Genomic DNA, 12,227 nt, shown 5'->3' with positions numbered 1-12,227 from the left:
AAGGTTGGTGCTTATTGCCAATGAGCCAAATTCTCAAGTCTCTCTCTCTCAACTTCCTTGCCATCTTGTATATACATAATCTATATTTTAAAAAACTATGATCACAGGCAATGCCAAGACAATCAGATATAGACTGCACAATGGGATGGCCAATCCACAACTGACAACTTTCAGCCTGTTGGTCAAAGTTCAAACTTACCATCTAAAGATTGGGACAAAATAAAGAGACGGGGAGTGGTTTGGTATTAGTCATTTGGATGTTTCTGTCATTCATCTACATAGTGCTGTACCCAATAGAGTATGCCATGATTCATCGACTGCTTCTTTCCACATTCTTAATGGATCTGTAATGCAAGTGGGAACAACTGATCTAATCTTTCCATTCTCAATTCTTTCAGGCTATTTCAATGATAGAGGGAATTAGTAGCACAGTCTGTCAGGTAAGTAGCTATCCAGGATAAACCAAAAGAATGGATAACTTCGCAAGGGAATTGAAGGGGATTTTAAATAACTGTGAACTAGATCCTCATGGACAATGGTTTTGAACCACAAAATAAATGGGACACACATTGGACAATGATATTGTTGTTAGATATTGGAGTATGGCTCCACTCAAGAGGCTTTTGAAGTCCAACATTAAACCACCAAACATTACATCAAACCCAACCAAATAACATTACCAAACCCTATCTAGAAACACCAACAGACCCAAAATAACACCAACCAACCCAAAATATCACAACCAAACCCACTCCAGAAACACCAACAAACCCAAAATACACCAACATCTCAAAATAACACCAACTAACTCAACTAAATAACACCAACAAACCCAATCTAGAAACACCAACCGACCCAAAATAACACCAACAAGCCCAAGTAAATAACACCAAAAAACTCAAAAGACATCAGCAAATTAAATCAAATCTACAGGCATACCAAACTAGGAATTTCAGGTACAAAACAGAAAGTGCTGGAAATATTCAGCAAGTCTGGCAGCATCTGTAGAGACAGAAACAGAGTTAATGTTTCAGGTCTGTGACCTTTCGTCAGAACTGGCAAAGGTTAGAAATGTAATAGGTTTTAAGCAGGTAAAGTAGGGGTAGGGGGGAAGAGAACAAAAGAGGTGTGTGATAGGGCAGAGGGCCAGAGAGATTAACTGACAAGGAGGTCATGGAGCAAAGGCAAAGAGAGTGTGCTAATGGTGTGCTGAAAGATAAAGCATTAGTGGAGAGAGAGTGTTAATGACAGATTAATAAACAGCCCGAACCAAAAGCACAAACATGAAAAACCCACATGGTAAAAAAAAATGATAAAACAAAATAAAGTAAAATAATAATTTTAAAAAAGGGTCACTCATGCTCTGAAATTAGTGAACTCAATGTTCAGTCCGGAAGGCTGTATGATGCCTAATCGGAAAATGAGTTGCTGTTCCTCGAACTTGCATTGATAGTCACTGGAACACTGCAGCAGGCCAAAGACAGAAATCTGAGCATGGGAGCAGGGGTGTGTGTTGAAACGGCAAGCAACCGGAAGCTCGGGGTCATGCTTTCGGACTGAGTGGAGATGTTCCACAAAGCGGCACCCAATCTGTGTCTGGTCTCCCCAATGTACAGGAGACCACATTGTGAGCAGCAAATACAGTATACTAAATTGAAAGAAGTACAAATTAAATCACTGCTTCACCTGAAAGGAGTGTTTCGGGCCTTGGATAGTCATAGATCATAGAGAGATACAGCACTGAAACAGGCCCTTTGGCCCACCGAGTCTGTGCCGCAAATCAACCACCCATTTATACTAATCCTACGTTAATCCCATATTCCCTACCACATCCCCTCCTTCCCTCAATTCTCCTACCACCTACCTACACTAGGGCCAATTTACCTATCAACCTGCAAGTCTTCGGCTGTGGGAGGAAACCGGAGCACCCGGCGGAAACCCACGCGGTCACAAACACAACTTGCAAACACAACACAGGCAGTACCCAGAACCAAACCCGGGTCACTGGAGCTTTGAGGCTGCGGTGCTAACCACTGCACCACTGTGCCGCCCAAAAGACATTAGTGAACCAGATGGGTTTTTATAACAATCAACAATGGTTTCATGGTCACCATTAGAGTAGCTTTTAATTCCAGATTTATTAATTGAATTCAAATTTCACCATCTTTCATGATGGGATTCAAACCCATATCCCCAGAGCAGTAATCTGGGTTCTGAATTACTAGCCCAGTGACATTGCCACAAAGCCACCACCTACCTATTTTTCTTTTAGTCTGTGCCAACCATCAACCACCCATTTATACTAATCCTACATTAATCCCATATTCCCTACCACATCGTCACCTTCCCTCAATTCTCCTACCACCTACCTACACTAGGGGCAATTTACAATGGCCAATTTACCTATCAACCTGCAAGTCTTTGGCTGTGGGAGGAAACCGGAGCACCCGACGGAAACCCACACAGTCACAGGGAGAACTTGCACAGATAGTACCCAGAACCAAACCCGGGTCACTGGAGTTGTGAGGCTGCGGTGCTAACCACTGTGCCACCCCATGAGGAGAGAGGAGGTAAATGGGCAGGTATTACATCTCCTGCGATTGCATGGAAAGGTGCCATGGGAAGGGGACGAGGTGTTGGGGGTGATGGAGGAGTGGACAAGGATGTCACGGAAGGAACAATCCCTTCGGATGCTGACAAGGGAGGAGAGGGGAAGATGTGTTTGGTGGTGGCATCACGCTGGAGGTGGCGGAAATGGCCCTAGGTTAGCAGAGAATTTTATCTACAGATGGGAATATAATTTTGTGGTTTAATGAAATAACTTGAATCTAGAAATGCTCCATATTTGGGACTGGCTGGTAGAGTTAATTAGAAAACCATACTTTCACCTCTGTCACGCATACTTCAATCAATCCAGATCAGCGGTACATTGGCTGTAAAAATTTACATAAAAGGTAATTGTCACAGTCTCAGCCCAGTTCCTAGTGGATCTAATGATACAGTACAAGGAATGTCCACAGTTCAATATTAAATGATATCACTTGGAGAAGCCAGAGTGGCTGATGTATTAAATGGTACAATACAGAATGCAGGTGCAATTATTTTGAGGCTTCTGTTAGTAAAATGAAAGGAGATTTATTTTGCAGATAACTTGTGCTGAATAATCCCCTGGATAGTCCAAGTAGGTATATAGCAAGTTAAAATTGATTCAAATTTACTGCAAATTTAGACTGTGGTTTAAAAGACATGTAGAACATGCCCCTTTCACTCCTCTCCTGAAAGTATTAACTGCTGAGGCATGATCACAGATGTGCTGGTTAACTTACAGTATCTCACCCAAGTGGTTATCCTTCTAATGGAAACCTAAAAATCCTTTCCACAGTCTCCGCCGCTTCCCCCTCTCTGACTCACACATACCCTCAGAGTCAGACAGCAATAGTGAAGACCCTGTCTGCTTTTTCTCCTTTCTGGCCATGACAGTAAATATGCTACCCTTACTGAAATTCAGGGCTGAGATGAGCTGACTCAGCACAGAGCGTGGATTGACCCTAGGACCAGTGTGGTCTTCTCTGGCTCAGTTTCACACTGCACAGCACATTCTTTTTCCATAATTGTCATGCAAACCCTCATCTGCCAAGAATGAGGCATATTAATGTTGTCATATGAACATTGATTTTAAACTTGCTGGGAAGAAGAGAAGGCCTGTTAACAAGGGCTGCCAGACACTTAGCTGAAAGACATTTTCATACGAACAGACAGTACTTGTGGAGACAATAGGACCATTCCCTAACCCATTCAACCCATAATGGATTTTGATCACCAGGCATTGAAGGTGTAAGGAAGAGCATTCCAGAGACTGCTAAGGTGATACAATCCACAAAAGCCAGGACTGGTTAAACCAGCTGGTCACATGACTAACTGGCTGTTCCAGGGTTTTTTGAACTAGCCACAGAATTTTTGAACTCAGAAAGACTGTTTGCTCCTGGAGTGAGAAGACCTCTCCTGTCTGTTACCATCTCTTTCTCACAAGCCTCTGGACCCACTGAGGACACATGAACTTCAAGAGAGAAAAGTCTCCTACATCGAACAAAGTTTAAGAAGAATACTGGGCCCCAACGAAAAGCAAGACCTACCTACAATCAAGAACTTTACAGCAATCTCGAAGTACAGTAACCAAAACCATCTTCAGATATTGCTTCAAATTTTTCCACTTAATTTCTTCTGCTCTTTTCTGTCTCTATCTGCATGTGTGTGTCGCATATGCATGCTAGCGTGGGCACGTAGCGTATCCATATTAACCAAATTTGATTTAAGTTTAATAAAGTTCAACCTTTTTCCTTTAAACCTAAGAAAACCTGTTTGGCTAGTTTCTTTGCCTTATAATTGGAAGTTAATGAACAAGGGAAGCTAAAAAAAATGGTGTGTTTAAAATTAAACTCTGTTACAGTCAGACCAGGTGAAGGCTGAGAGGGAACCCTGGACCCCTTTCTCACCAGTTCATGACAGAAATTTGGGGGCTACCCCCATCCTGGATTTTACCCACAGACAAACGAGAGAAATTAAAAGTGGGAAGCCACATTGTTCCCAATCAAAAAAAAAGAGAAAAGATTTCAATACAGGTTTGCTTGTGTTGTGTGCTTGAATACTAACATGTCTACAACTGAAGCAAGTAGATCCCCAAGTCAGGGTGAAGTAACTTGGGATAAGTTAAAAGCACTGTCTAGGGAGGAGTTGAGAAAAATGGCTGAGCAGTGTGGGATCACTGTACGTGGCAAAGCTAGGAAGTCTGAACTCCTAAGGCTGGTGGCCAACCATTTTTCCCTTGAATCTGAAGAAGCAGAAACAGCCAACCCCGAAAAATGTGAAAAGTTAGACCCCACATCCTCCTACGTAAATACAGATACTAGAAGCACCCCACCAGAGTGGCTAACAGCATTTACAAGAACCTGCAAAGACAAAGAAAGACCTCCAGGAGACAGAGAAACCGTGAGGGTGATGCCTCGCCTAGTCGAAGTGCCACAGGGGAGTGCAATAGAGTCTGCACAAATACCTGCAAGCAGACGTGTCCCAGAGGGCAAAGGGGAGATTAGCAAAGAATCCTCCCCCCACAGTCAGAAGAAAAAGAAAACCACCTATCCCCTGAAGTCAAAAGCCTTTGCATGACTCAGCAAAGCATTGAGAGAGAGTTCAGGATAGATCTGTCCACTACAGACTCTCCTGAGCAAAAAACTCCAACTTAGGGCTAATTAAATCCCACCCACCCACCCCAACCCCACCCCAGCCTTTTTGCAGACCTCAGCAGGAACAAAGAGCCTAGGCAGTGATGGAAACAGACAAACTGAAGAAAACTTCCCCTAAGAACCACATGTTTATTGGGATGCCAAACAGTGGGTAGTTAAAGCAGCACTGATTACCAAAAAAAGACAGGCTGTAATAAGTCTTCGGATTTATGAATGAATCTGAATGACTGAGAGAGAGAGAGAGACGCATGCTTTTTCCTGTATCTTATATTTTCTCTCTCGACCCTTTTTAATGAAATGCACTTTTCTCAAATCAAATTTCATTCTGATTGGTGTGGAGGTGTCATGCAGGCCCCCACCTGCCAAGAATGAGGCATATTAATTTTGTCATATGAACATTGTTATGACCAGGTGAGAAGCTGTCTAGGGTTCCCTTTCAGCCTTCACCTGGTCTTACTGTAACAGGGTTTAATTTTAAACACACTGTGTTTTTAGCTCTCCCTTGGTGAATCCTTGTTCACTGCTTTCCAATTATAAAGCAAAGAATCCAGCACAAACAGGTTTTCTTAGGTTTAAAGAAGAAAAGTTGACATTTTTTAAACTTGAACTTAAACTCTAATTTGGTTGACGCCTTCGGATACGCGATGCGCCCATGCTAGCATGCATACGCGATACACACATGCAGATAGAGACAGAAAAGAGCAGAAGAAAAATAAAGTGGAAAAGTTTGAGGCAATATCTGAAGAGTTTTTGTTATGGTTCTTCACGCTCACTGTCGAGTCCCTGATTGCAGGTAGTTCTTGCTTTTCGTTGGGGGCCCAATATTCTTCTTAAACCTTGTTGGCTGTAGGACATTTTCTCTCTTGGGATTCATGTGTCCTCAGTGGATTCAGAGGCTTGTGAGAAAGAGATGGGAGCAGACAGGAGAGATCTTCTCAGTCCAGGAGCAAACAGTCTTTCTGAGTTCAAAAACTCTGTGGCCAGTTCAAAAAGCCCTGGAACAGCCAGTTAGTCATGTGACCAGCTGGTTTAACCAGTCCTGGCCCCTGTGGATTGCTTCACACCAGCAGTCTCTGGAATGCGCTTCCCCACCCCTCACTGTCCGGTGAACAACATCCATTATGGGTTGAATGTGTCAGGGAATGGTCCTTTGTCTATACAAGCACCATTTGTTAGTATGCAAATTTTTTTTCCCAGCCACGGCTGATCTGTTCAACAAGTCATTTCCTCGCTCCTGCAACAGTAAAAATTCAATGCTCATACGACAAAACCAATGTGTCTTATTCTTGGCAGGTGGGGACCTGCATGACAACATTGATTTTAAACTTGCTGGGAAGAAGAGAAGGCCTGTTACAAGGGCTGCTAGACACTTAGCTGAAAAACATTTGCATACTAACAGACAGTGCTTGTGGAGACAAAAGGACTATTCCCTGACACATTCAACCCACAATGGATTTTGGTCACCAGACATTGAAGGTGTAAAGAAGAGCATTCCAGAGACTGCTAAGGTGATACAATCCACAAAAGCCAGGACTGGTTAAACCAGCTGGTCACATGACTAACTGGTTGGTCCAGGATTTTTTGAGCTAGTCACAGAGAGTTTGAACTCAGAAACTGTTTGCTCCTGGACTGAGAAGAACTCTTCTGTCTGCTCCCATCTCTTTCTCACAAGCCTCTGAATCCACTGAAGACACATGAACTTCAAGAGAGAAAAGTCTCGAACAGCGAACAAGGTTTAAGAAGAATACTGGGCCCCAACGAAAAGCAAGACCTACCTACAATCAAGGATGTTACAGCGAGCTCAAAGAACAGCAACCAAAACCATCCTCAGAGATTGCCTCACACTTTGCCACTTTATTTCTTCTGCTCGTTTCTGTCTCTATCTGCGTGTGTATCACGTATGCATGCTAGCATGGGCGTGTCGCGTATCCGTAGGCGTTAACCGAATTAGAGTTTAAGTTTAATAAAGTTCAACCTTTTTTCTTTAAACCTATGAAAACCTGTTTGTGCTGGTTTCTTTGCCTTATAATTGGAAGTTAGTGAATAAGGATTCACCAAGGGGGAGCTAAAAAAAAAACGGTGTGTTTAAAATTAAACCCTGTTACGGTCAGACCAGGTGAAGGCTGAGAGGGAACCCTAGACCCCTTCCTCACCTGGTCGTAACAATAATATAAACATATATTTCAACTGGGAACCGCAGAAACTCTCAAAACCTGGAAAAGATGTTAAGTTCAGCTCCACGGTCGCTGTGGGCAGGCATTGCAAACCACTTAATAAATGTACACTAATGAATTCCAATTAACAATCCTAGAGAGAAAAGTGAAAAACAATTATGCAGGTTGCCCCTTGTCAGTTTTTTTTTTTAGCTTTCGTGTCCTGATCTGTGTGCAGACTGAGCTCTCTGTGACAGGGGTATGGGTCACCATTCCACAAGGAAGACATTCCTGTCAGGAAGATGGTTAGGTCTTGTTGACCTTGGGAGCTCGTATGGAACCGCATAAATGTCAGCTCAAAACCAAGCTGGTAGCCGAAAAGAAAAACTTTCATTTATAAAACATGGCCTCAGGACACCCTAAAGCACTTTCTAGCCAATGAATTACTTCATTGAAGTTTTGTCACTGCTGTAATGTAGGAAAACGGAGAAGCCGCCGAGCCACAGCTGACACTGCTGACTTAGTAATACATCCCTGACTGGTCCATTTGTCTATAGGTAACTCAATACTGTGTAAGTGTCATCTAGAAAATGCAATGATTCATTTCAGGTCTGTTTGGGAACTATAAGTGCCCACGTATAAATAGGGAGGAAGAGAGACAGAGTCTGAAAATTGAGACTGAGCGACTCATCCAGAGCCAGCATAGAATGGAGTCCTGGGATCAAGAGGGAATGTGAATGAGAGAAAGTGACGGACAAGAGGAAAACTCCAGAGAGAGAGATGTATAAGGAGAGATAGTAAGATAATTACTTTATCCCCTCCCAGAAGTAGAGCAAGTCACGTGAAAGGAAATCTTCAGATGGGAAATTACTTTTGTTGATTTTGGGGTTTCTACATGACTTGAGAGACTGTGAAAATGTCAACACCAAACCAACTGGGAGCCAAGCACACAGATTGCTTTGTGATGCAACTTGACCATTCACTACTCTGTACGTATATCAACACTGCCTGCACAAGTACTGTCTGGAACACTCAACCATTTATTTCATGCCTGTGATGTGTATCCATGTAAAAATTGAGAGAAATATAGAGACAAGAAATGTGTTTGAGACAGAGTCATAAAGTGGGGAGGAGACGTACGGTGAAAAAAAAAGTCTGAGCAAAACAGACAGTGAAGAAAAGAGAGGTAAAATGTATGTGTGTGAGAGGCAAAGTACCAAAACAAGAAAGTAATAAAAGTGAAAAAGAGGAGGAAGAGACAGCAAGTGAGAAAGAAGGAAGTGTGTGTATCTGTGAGAAAGGGAAAATGGCAGAGAAAAAGAGTGAGAAGAATTTTTTTTATTCATTCATGGGAAGTGGGCGTCATTGGCTAAGCCAGCATTTATTGCCCATCCCTAATTGCCCTTCAGAAGGTGGTGATGAGCTGAAAGGGAGGTAGAGACTGAAGCAGAATGAGAGACAAGAGAAAGGGACAGAGTAAGAGAAAACTAAGAGAGGAGGAATGGCAGAATACATGATTCACTGCAGAAAAAGGAAGAGGTTAAAGCTCACAAGCAGTAGGTTTGCAGCCCTCTCCATTCAGGTGGGGAATATTCAACACAATATCTGCTCCCTTGGATGAAATCAAGACCCCGTCTGCTGTCTCAGGTGAACGTGAAGTATTCAATGACAATATTTTAAAGAAGAGTAGTGGAATTATCCACGGGATCCTGGCCAATATTTATCCCTCAATCAATATCACTAAAAACACATAATCTGGTCATTATCACATTGCTGTTTGTGCTTGCTGTGCGCAAATTGGCAACTGCGTTTCCGACAGAACAACAGTGATAACACTTCAAAAAGTACTTTATTGACTGTGAAGTGCTTTGAGACATCTGGTAATCTGGTAGTCATGAAAAGCACTGGATAAATGCAAGTCTTTCTTTTTAAAGGTGCTATATAAATGCAAATTGTTGATGTTGTTCTTGATGTTGCTATAATAATCTTTACACACCAATCCAAGAGGGGATGGAAGGGAGAGAGAGTCAGAGCTCCATTTAGTTAGTGTACGTAGGTGAGAGCAAAGTTCATATCGTAACCAAAGGAATTCTGCAGAACAAAACAAGCACAATTCAAGACAGATATGTTCAAGACTTGCTTAGCTTTTCTTTGTTCTAAAATTATTTGAAGCTATTCTATCTCATGAATGAGTCAACCAGACTGCAAGGGATTGATTAAGAAGGGGAAAATAGAGTACGCAAGTAAGCTTGCGGGGAACATAAAAACTGACTGTAAAAGTTTCTATAGGTATGTGAAGAGAAAAAGATTGGTGAAGACAAATGTAGGTCCCTTACAGTCAGAAACAGGGGAATTTATTATGGGGAACAAAGAAATGGCTGACCAACTAAATACATACTTTGGTTCTGTCTTCACAAATATCATTCCAGAAATGTTGGGGAACACAGGGTTTAGTGAGAGGGAGGAACTGAAGGAAATTAGTATGAGTAGAGAAATGGTGTTGGAGAAATTGATGGGATTGAAGGCCGATAAATCCCCAAGGCCTGATGGTCTGCATCCCAGAGTATTTAAGGAAGTGGCCCTAGAAATAGTGGATGCATTGTTGGTCATCTTCCAAGATTCTATAGACTCTGGAATAGTTCCTACAGATTGGAGGGTAGCTAATGTAACCCCACTATTTATAAAGGGAGGTAGAGAGAAAGCAGGGAATTATAGACCAGTCAGCCTGATGTCAGTAGTGGGGAAAATTCTAGAGTCCACTATCAAAGATTTTATAGCAGAGCACTTGGAGAACAGTGGTAGAATCAGATAGAGTCAGCATGGATTTACGAAAGGGAAATCATGCTTGACAAATCTACTAGAATTCTTCGAGGATGTAACTAATAGAGTTGATGAGGGGGAGCCAGTGGATGTGGATTATTTGGACTTTCAGAAGGCTTTCGACAAAGTCCCACATAAGAGATTAGCGTGTAAAATTAAAGTGCATGGGATTGGGGGAGTGTATTACGATGGATAGAAAATTGGTTGGCAGACAGGAAACAAAGAGTAGGGATAAACGGGTCTTTTTCCAAATGGCAGGCAGTGACTAGTGGGGTACCGCAGGGATTGTTTCTAGGACCCCAGCTATTCACAATATACATTAATGATTTAGATGAGGGAACTAAATATAATATCTCCAAATTTGCAGATGACACAAAACTGGGTGGGAGGGTGAGTTGTGAGGAGGATGCAGAGAGGCTTCAGGGTGATTTGGACAAGTTGAGTGAGTGGGCTAATGCATGGCAGATGCAGTATAATGTGGATAAATGTGAGGTTATCCACTTTGGTAGCAAAAACAGGAAGGCAGATTATTATCTGAATGGCTATAAACTGCGAGAGGGGAATATGCAACGAGACCTAGGTGTTCTCGTACACCAGTCGCTGAAGGTAAGCGTGCAGGTGTAACACGCGGTTAAAAAGGCAAATGGTATGTTGGCCTTCATAGCGAGAGGATTTGAGTACAGGAGCAGGGATGTCTTGTTGCAATTATACAGGGCCTTGGTGAGGCCACACCTGGAATATTGTGTGCAGTTTTGGTCTCCTTATCTGAGGAAGGATGTTCTTGCTATAGAGGGAGTGCAGCAAAGGTTCACCAGACTGACTCCTGGGATGGCGGGACTGACGTATGAGGAGAGATTGAGTCGGTTAGGATTATATTTGCTGGAGTTCAGAAGAGTGAGGGGGATCTCATACCCATAAAATTCTAACAGGACTTGACAGGGTAGATGCAGGAAGGATGTTCCCGATGGTGGGGGAGTCCAGAACCAGGGGTCATAGTCTCAGGATACGGGGCAAACCTTTCAGGACTGAGATGAGGAGAAATTTCTTCACCCAGAGAGTGTGAGCCTGTCGAATTCACTACCACAGAAAGCAGTTGAGGCCAAAACATTGTATGTTTTCAAGAAGGAGTTAGATGTGGCTCTTGGGTCTAAAGGGATCAAAGGGTATGGGGCGAAAGCGGGAACAGACTGCTGAGTTGGATGATCAGCCATGATCATAATGAATGGCGGAGCAGGCTCGAAGGGCCAAATGGCCTATTCCCGCTCCTATTTTCAATGTTTCTATGTATAGAGACTGGAAAGGTACAGAAAACATCTGTTCCAGATGTTGATTCATGGACAATCTCAACTTTGACCTGGACACCGCCCTTAACAATCCTGGAACCAGGAAGAGACCCCATTCGGACTCTCAAACCTGTTTCACCATTTTGGTCATGGTTGATCCGTACCTCAACTTCATTTACCCGCCTTTTCTCCATATTGCTTGATACCCATGTTTAAAAAAAATTATCGGCCTAAGTCTTACAGCTTTTAATTTGCCCAACACCCACAACCTTTTGAGTGCAGAGAGTTCCAGATTCCCGCTAATCTTTGTCGGAAGATGTGGATCCTGATTGCATTTTTAAATGGTCTAGCTCTAATTTTAGGATTGTGCCTGTTTTTCTGGATTCCCTGAGCCTGTGCCGGCTCTATGAAAGAGCTATCCAATTATTTCCATACCTCTCTGCTCATTACCCACAGCCCTGCAGAATCACAGAATCGTTACAGTGCAGAACGAGGCCATTTGACCCATCGTGTCCGCACTGAAAGAGCAATTCCCTCAATTCCATTCCCCTGCCTTCCTCCCATAACCCTGCACATTCTTCCTTTTCATATTCCCCTTCAATTGAACCTGCCTCCACCACACTCTCAGGCAGCACATTCCAGACCTTAAACACTCACTGTGTGAAAAAGTTTGTCCTCATGTCACTTTTGCTTCTCTTACCAAATACTTTAAATCTGTGCCCTCTCATTCT

Source organism: Heterodontus francisci, chromosome 20 (genome assembly GCF_036365525.1).
Source record: "Heterodontus francisci isolate sHetFra1 chromosome 20, sHetFra1.hap1, whole genome shotgun sequence".
Classification (NCBI taxonomy): Eukaryota; Metazoa; Chordata; class Chondrichthyes; order Heterodontiformes; family Heterodontidae; genus Heterodontus; species Heterodontus francisci.
The sequence above is the reverse complement of the archived record's forward strand: the minus strand, read 5'-3'. Positions refer to the sequence as shown.